Genomic DNA, 8,474 nt, shown 5'->3' with positions numbered 1-8,474 from the left:
TTATAAATACTAGAAACGAGGTTGGATCCAATTCTGTCTTGGAACCAAAATGTCGGATAAGTCAGCCTGTCTTTTTCAAGGGGCTCTAACCAAACCGAAGTTGCATCGCAGTTAAGACGCAGGACGCCTTCAGTCCGCGAAGCCGGTCCGTGGGGCCCCTTGTTTGCTTAAAGAGTAAGATCAGAAAGTAAAAATAGTTCCAGTGGCATAACGTTGGAGCCGAATATTCAGATATTGGATTCTGAAAAACATGCATATAATAAGATAGGCATCTATAATTGATGACAATAATTTATTATAACTTTCTTTCTTTGTCGATATTTTTCCATGTTATTCAAAAAAGAAGAAAATTATTTGAAATTTTATCTTTGTCTTGCGGAATGATTTTAATGTGAAATGCACCGACAATGACTGAAAAAGTAAATAGAAAAATAGTATTTAAATTATAATTAAGAATAGACAAAAACTCAACTTAATCTAACACCCAAATTAATGTTTTGTTAAATCTTTGACGAAGTCAAAAAAAAAAAAAAAAAAAGTTCACAATTAGCCACAACAATTACTTTGCGTGCAGAATTCGGGCTCAAAACATGCGGCCCACTACTGCGACCGACATTTCCTTTCCTACATCTTAACACATTGAAAATTATTCAAACACTATACCAAAAAAAAAAATAATAATAAATAAATAATAATAATAATAATTCCTGAAAACCAGTAAACTTATCTAAGAGCAAATATTACTTTTTGACCCATCTGGATACTGTTAAAGGCGAAACCTCACACTGTCGGCTATTTTTCGAGTACTTTTTCCCGATTTAGGCAAGGCAATAATTTTTCCTTTTAGTAAATTATCACCGGAAAGAGCAATTAATTCTACACTGTCTATTGCAACATGACTAGCAAGACAATGAGGTTTTTGTTGTATGTTCCTGTGAAAAAGTTGTGCATGTTTATTTATTTATTTTTTGAGTTATTGTTTTACAAAAAGCAATGGCTAAACGCAAAAAAAAAAGTATTTTAAGTGTAGCTTTTAATTTAAAAAGTTCTATAAAATATTCTCTTATTAGACAATGAAGTAGTGTTTCGCATTATTTACACACTGACGTCTGAACGATATCCACAAAAAACTGACGGTTGCAATATTGTGTTGTTCTTCTGCAGAGACAACGAATAAATTTATGCATTTAAAAAATTCATAGACGAACTCTAATGTAGAAAATCCACGTTATAATTGGTTTGCTTATTTTGTTGAACAATTTTTTTCTTTTTTTACGAAGAAACCAACTTTCATAATTTCTGTTTTAAAAAAGTATACGGTCCCCTAAAGTAGGAAAAAATTAATTTTTTTGCATAGCACAAAAACTACTGAATATTTGGAGCTCAAATTTTGGATTCCCACATAAAAGCTCTTCCAGATTGTTTTTCTGTTAAAATTTAATGTGGTTTCAGATCATATTTTTTCAAAAAATATTAAAATAATTCATAAAAAAACTAAAATTTCATTTTAGGTGTTGTAAATTATGTTTTTATTATTGGGTCGGTTCATATTTTGATATAAAAAAACAATCTTTGCCGTGCCTAATATAGTTTTTGTGTTATTAGTAAAAATATCAAAATACGTTTTAACATTACGAGAGGAATTTTTCAAAACTTGATTCTGAAGTAACGGCTGGATCGAATTAAACAAAACTTTGTATACAAAGTTAAAAAAGAATGCTGATCACAAATATGTGATAAAAAAGGGGGTTCTCATTGCAAAATTTGAAGTTGATGCTCGTTTTAATATGAAGACGTCCCCTTAACAACAATTTGTTACCATAATTATGTAGAACTTTTTATTTCTGAAACAATGACACCTTACACGTGTCTCTAGTGTCAATAGTCTTTGAATACGATCGAGTGTTTCGTTTTTTTTTCTACGACTGTACCTTCCTCGTGAATCAAGGCAGTTGCAAAAGCAGTTTGCAAAAATGGCCAAAGCTAAGCCAGAATTGCAAGTATTAAGCATCTCGCTTGATTGCAATTCTTGCAAAACTACGTAGTCCGTACTTCTTTGCTCCCTTTGGGAGTTTAATCAGCATGAACGAGCCGTAATTGAACGGAAGCCGATACACCTTATAAATACTCTTAGTTAATCGTTAAACTGGGAGCTAAAAATATTTTGTACAACAGAGAGAAGTCTGCATTTGGACAACTTGTAGCCATTCAGGAAACTTTTTGACAGTGGTACTTGATATTTCCAGGAAGTGGATAAAAACAATTGAAATCCCGAAACGTTACAAGGAAACACTCAGGAACGTTTCGGAATTTTTTTACAGTGAGCTATAGAACTGCTTGGTATACATAAGTGAGTGCTTGGGGATGCTCCCTAGTGTAATCTGTCAAAATATATTGAAACAATTGCGCCCTGAAATTTGACAGAGGACGTTGTATCTTTTTCTCCATTTGGGCCTAAGAAGGACCCTAGGGCCAAAGTAGCCAGCGTTTACGGTACTTGTTTAAACGCTTCTGAATAGCGTGGGTTTTTTTCTTATTCTGATTTTCGGAAACTCATTTTATTTATAAGTTATGTCAGCAAGAAAACAAATCTCTCTTATTTTTAGATTGCCCTCCCCCTCGCTTATGTGCTTAAGTAATATGTGTTGAGTTTCAATTTTCGTTACAGTTTTACGAAAATATTTCAAAAATATTTTCAATTGTTAAAAATTGAGTATAGTTTTTTTAACAATTTATTTATTTATTTATTATTATCATTATTATAATTATTTTGGTTTCTTGGGCCGAGGCCCGTCAAAGACGTGGGCCTCGATGCGGGTACGTAGATCCAGGCCTGCTGCAGGCCTGGCAGTGCTAGGGGAGCGCACTACAAGGTAGCCCCCGCGCAGCAGTGTGGTGGGAAAAGTTGTGTATTTGCATTAAATGTTCGTTAGACTCACACATTCACAGAAAGAGTCTCGCAGTTTCATTGACGTTTTTTTCTCTCTCGTTTTTGATGTATGGAGAGAATTAGAAAATTGCCCTTCAAGGTATGACGGGTAGAAACTGTACCTACATTTGAACGAAGCAATTGCCTGTTTGATGATATTGTGATACTTGAAATTTTAACCCTAACTCCTGTGGATTAACCCTAAACTCCAGTAAATAGCGTTCATTGTTGACCCGTTTTTCGTTTTTTTGTTATCCTAAAAACCTAAAATGACAGTCTTACCAGTAAAACAGTTACGTTACCGGATCCAGTTCAGCCTTGTGAAAATAAAGCATATATCCCTGAATGTCAAACATTACCAAAAAAAAAAAAAGATTATCAATGCCGTGGTGCTAGTTTTATTGTTGGGGACGTCAGGAGCGTTACTCGATAAGTGAATTCGCAATTATATGTATGAGGATTGTTATAATAATCGCGTACTATACCATAAAATAGTTTATTTATGCGGCATACCAGTATTAACCAATCTGAGTTCGTTTTCAAGAAAAAATTTGAAACTTGTTTCTAAGAAAATACACTTTTTCTTTCAACATCTGAACGAAAAAAATCCCCGAAATCCTCCTTCCCCCAAATTGAAAAATCCAAAGAAAATGTACGATGCCGAAACATGTAAGACCGTATCTAGAATTTTAGTATCCAGAATAACCGGAGGGGCCCGTTTTCGCATTGCCCTATAATGCACACACATACATATTGTAACGGATTCGCTGCGGCTTCCAACTTTCTCGAAAGGATGACACAGTTCTTGATTAAAAATACAGGAAATTTATTTACACTATGTACAGGAAAGAGCGTCAACAACTGCTAAATTAATCATCAGCAATTAAACCAATATCACTCAACACCGTAAACTCAACGTTTACACACGTATTTACTTCCAAATACGAAAACAACACAGCGAAATGCCTCGCAATAAACAGAGCTAATCCACTCACAGCACAAATTCTCAATCGAAACTCCCTTTTTATCCATCGCTAACGGTTTATATACACACCGAAAAGAAATGTCTCAAAGATTCCAGAAAATGCTACAACGTTCTACAACTACACTTTCATTGATAAAATCAGTGAATGAAATAAGAAAAAAAGAATAGGGGGATTGTATACTTTAGCCGAATGAAAAGGGGTTGTATATTCATTACGGGAAACTATTTACAGGTTACGTTACTACAATAATTACTATTTACAGGATTTGTAACAATATACACGTCTTTGTCTCGTTTTTTAATGCTCCCGCTAAATTTATTTTAATTTTAATTTCTTATTGTATATTTTATTCATCTTGTAGTGAGAAAGTTAACAGGAGTGTGGCCCTTTAAGTGGGATGTACAATATCCAAAATTTCAGAGGGTTTGAGAGTTTCTCCCCCGAGAAAGTTTATTAAAAATTGATGTGAAAATCTGTATTTTGATCTCTTATATAGGGTAATTGAGACCACAAAAATGTGTAGAAAAATTAGCAAACAAAACCGTTTAAAAATTATGCATACAACAATAGTTGAGTTCACAAAAATGTATCTTGAAAAATATGCTGCAAAAACGCGAAAAACGTGATTTTTGCATTTTTTACGCAAGATGTATCAAAGAGCTGAATTAGGCACATCATGGTAATCAGATACTAGCCTAATCGAAAATTAGGGGCCCGAACCTCTGGGAGTCCCAAAATCAGCGTTGTATAAGTTTTATATGAGTTTTTTTTGGGAGGAGGGGGGGGGGAGGAGGGGAAATCTACCAAACTGACAGGAGATCTACTTGCCTTGGCCTTGGACGGCCCTGAATTGAATTCGGAAAGACAGCAGGAAGGCCAAATAAGGGTCTAAATTTCAAGTATGCTTTGTAGCTAATGAGAACTAGAATTGCTTATTCTGTATTTCTTCAAATTTTCACTCGTTTATTAGTTACACAATTAAGAATTTAAAAAACTTTGCTATTTTCTTTTCTGGAATAAGAAAGTAAAAAAAAAACTTTCTTCTGTTTTACGTTACAAAACACTTGGGTTTCGGAGGGACCCGGGCCAGTCCCCCCCCCCCCTCTCTGGATACGGCTTTCGAAACATGCAAAACGACGGTGTCCCGCAATCCTAAACACAGAGAACTGATTCGGAATTGCCTTATTAAAAGACAAAGCAGAACCGAAGCCTTCTAATAGCCGCCGAAACTCTTTTTCTTGTTCTTTCGCGGCCGAAATCAAGGCAAGTGGGTTTCGTCAGCGAGCAGTCCAATTGTTTTCCGCCGCAGGTGCTATTGTCAGAAGCAGCGCAGTCACCGCAGTGAAAACATCCACTTGTAGTTTTGGTATCGTTTCCGTTAGAGTTGCCGGGGAAGGAATAACTAAAGATTGTTCCTTTGTGAAAAGGTAAGAAGTGATTATTTTTGATATTTTAACGTTATTTTGCTTGATAATTAAAGGAAAGTATACTAAAAAGTTTGATGTATGTCAGTATTTTTTGTACACCGTGCAATTTTATGGATTTGTGAAGAAATTGAAATGACACGCCTTGAAAATGCTAAATTAATAATTTATATTTTTTCCCTTTAATGTCTACAGTTAGAAGTTAGAAAAATAGCCTTTAAAATTTTTAATAGTTGTTGCTCTCAAAGTTTGAGAAATTTTTAAGATTCGAGGTTTTGTGGTCAAAATGGTTAAATAGGAAATGAATTGATTTTATGTTTTAAAAAAAATGTTTTTTTTTTTTTTTTTTTTTTTTTTTTTTTTTTTTTTTTTTTGCCAAAATGAAAAAAAAAGGTTCTTAAGTTTAGACTTTTGACACATTTTGAACATTCTCGAAAAAGTTTGGTCAGCTAATTTTTTTTACATATTTAAAGAAGGGCTCCCATGATTTGAAAAAAATAAATAAAATCACATGCTTCCAGTGTATCAATTAACAAATTATTATTGAAAATTATTTCTATATGTTTTACATTATTATTTAACTTAAAAAGCCTTGATACGGTGATTATGAATTATTATTCTTTAACTCATGTCAAACTACTTCACAATTTATGCGTACCAATAAAATTCAATTGAATTTATTATCACTATGATCTTAATTTTCCACTTCTGTGCTTATTTTAATTTTTTAACATAACGTTGTATTTAAAATTACTATTTATAAGTAAGCACTGCAAACCTCATTTACTGCTCCTTCCTTACTGCAAACATTACTTATTTTTTTATGCTTGCCTTATCATGGTTTAACTTTTACAGTTTTCTGGTTTGTAAATGATCTTCTCATATAATTTTAGTTGAATAAAACTATTTAAAAGTTTGCAATTGCAAGAAGAAAGAAAATATGAAAAACGGAATTTTACATAAAAAAAAGAAAAAACTTTCCAAATCTGGTTGGAATTGTTCAAAGAAAAATTAGCTGTTTTAAAGGAATTTCTAGCTATACTTTTATGAGAACAAGAATGGGTAAAATAAAAACAAAATAGTTTTTAAAGTGATATTGATTTAATACTTTTTCAATATTATTATTTTTTAAATTTTAAAAATGATTATCAATATTAAATAAGTAAAATTATACTCATTTTGAACAAGAGACAAATTACAAAATTACACATTGATGAATTTGACAGAAATAGCACTTAATTATTTAAGAATTATTACGAAGATGAAAATAGTACATCTCAGAATTCGCTTTAAAATAAATATATAAACAAATGAGTAGTATAAATAGTCGGGGGGCTACGAAACTGCATTTTGTGATAAAATTTTGAAACTTGGCATGTTTATAGACATTGTATATACAAATATTTTAGGAAGGGGAGGCATTCCAAAATCCTCCCCAAAACCCCCCTAGCGGCCATTTTTGGTCCAAAACCGAAAATGGCGATTAAAAAAAAAAAAAAAAACTATAATTTTTTAAATCATTGGTTGTATCACTCCATAGATGTTAATTATATTTTTTACCGTTTAAAGCTCCATTAAACGTCTAATTTGAGAAATAACTTCACAAAAAGTGGTTTTTTTTAAAAAAAATCGATATTTTTAAATTATAAATTATCAGACGTGAATTTTCCACCCTCATAACATAATTACTGGTTTCTGAATTTAAAGATACATTTAATTAGGGTTGTATTAAAGTAGGGTTCCAGTTATTCGAACTCTAATTGCCCGAACTGTCCAATTATCCGGCCATGATGCACCTCGTTTTTTATGACTGAGCACGCAGAATCGTAACTATTTCCAAAGGGTATAAGAGAATGACTTGAAGAAAAATGGGTAAAATTAATGTCAAGACTACATATTTCTAATAGAAAGAAATTTAAAGTTTATATTTTAAATTTCTTCTTCTTATTACTATTATTACTATTGTTGCTGTTGTTAATTCTTCGTTACCCAATTGATCACTAGTAAGATTTTACTCATTTTATGAGAAAAAAACATACCTGAAGTGTAAAATAAAATGTCTCTAACTACTTCTTACAAAAAGATTCACATCGATGCAATGTTGACACTTTTGACAGAGAAGTTTTTATAACTTAAAAATCTGAGAGCACCATCCCCCAATGTTCAAATATTGGAGTACCGTATTAAAGCTGGGGCTTTTTTAGTTTTTATGTTGAATAGATCATAGCTTTCAACGAACTTTATTACTGAAACTTTGAAGGAGTTGATTCTGTGTTCTTTTCTCATTTTATCACTATACTAAACGATGTACATATACTTTTTAGTAACTATGCTCGATGGTAACCAGTTTTCGTAAAAGATCTTCTTTAATCCACTAACTTTCCAGGCGTATACAAAGGCATCGAAGAAGGAATGTTTGTTGTAAAAAAGGCAATGAACGTGTCTTCTGTAATTAAATTGGACCATGCTTACAAGCAAAACAATGCAGTGGTGAAAGGAAACGGGGGTGTACTTGGTCTATCACAGATCCAACTGCGTCAGATCCAAAAAGATGGACGTTGGTTGGTCTTAAAGTTATCGATTTAGTTAAACATTTTGAAAAAGTTGCACCTCGACTCGTTTAAAGAAACGCTGTATATGCGCAATGAAGAAATGTTAAGTTTCCAAAGCCTGTTAAGAAAGGTCTTGATGAGTCAGGCCTTGAAGAGAAATAGCTGAACATGGAAATCCATTTTTTAGAAACATCGAAAGAATTGTTCTCATTAGAGACGAATATAGCAGTAGACAAAAAATATATGGAGCAACTCATGAATATTGGGCAAGTTGGGAAAAAAAACAGTTACAACAAATTCACAGAGAAAGGAATTGTGACTCAAAAGTCACTTCATATTCACGGGTAGAAAAAAAACCTTTTTAGTCTTTCATTGTAACAGAAAAACCAGCAAGTCTGTTTAATGAAAAGATTAAAATTCGATGCGGATTCATTTTCATTATTTGCAATATTGTACATTTAAACCTGGATGAATTTCTCTTCTATGAAAATCAACCTCACCCGCCAGCGATTTCAAAAAATGGAGCTCTTTGAACGGGAAATAAGTCTATAGTCATTAACATTCCTGCTCAATGAATTAAGTA

The 8,474-nt window shown here is 32.6% G+C and overlaps 1 protein-coding gene across 1 annotated transcript in view; it reads left to right on the top strand.

Annotated features, from left to right (window-relative positions):
• The first annotated feature begins 5,258 nt into the window (after window positions 1-5,258).
• The window catches only part of LOC129227891 (beta-1,3-galactosyltransferase 5-like), a 38,627-nt gene continuing 35,411 nt past the window's right edge, over window positions 5,259-8,474 (top strand). The window contains exon 1 of the mRNA XM_054862510.1: window positions 5,259-5,342. The gene's annotated coding sequence lies outside the window, so the exon portion shown is untranslated. The remainder of the gene's footprint in view (window positions 5,343-8,474) is intronic.

The sequence above is a fragment of the Uloborus diversus genome, chromosome 8 (assembly GCF_026930045.1).
Source record: "Uloborus diversus isolate 005 chromosome 8, Udiv.v.3.1, whole genome shotgun sequence".
NCBI classification, from domain to species: Eukaryota; Metazoa; Arthropoda; class Arachnida; order Araneae; family Uloboridae; genus Uloborus; species Uloborus diversus.
This window is presented reverse-complemented; position numbering and strand designations above follow the sequence as displayed.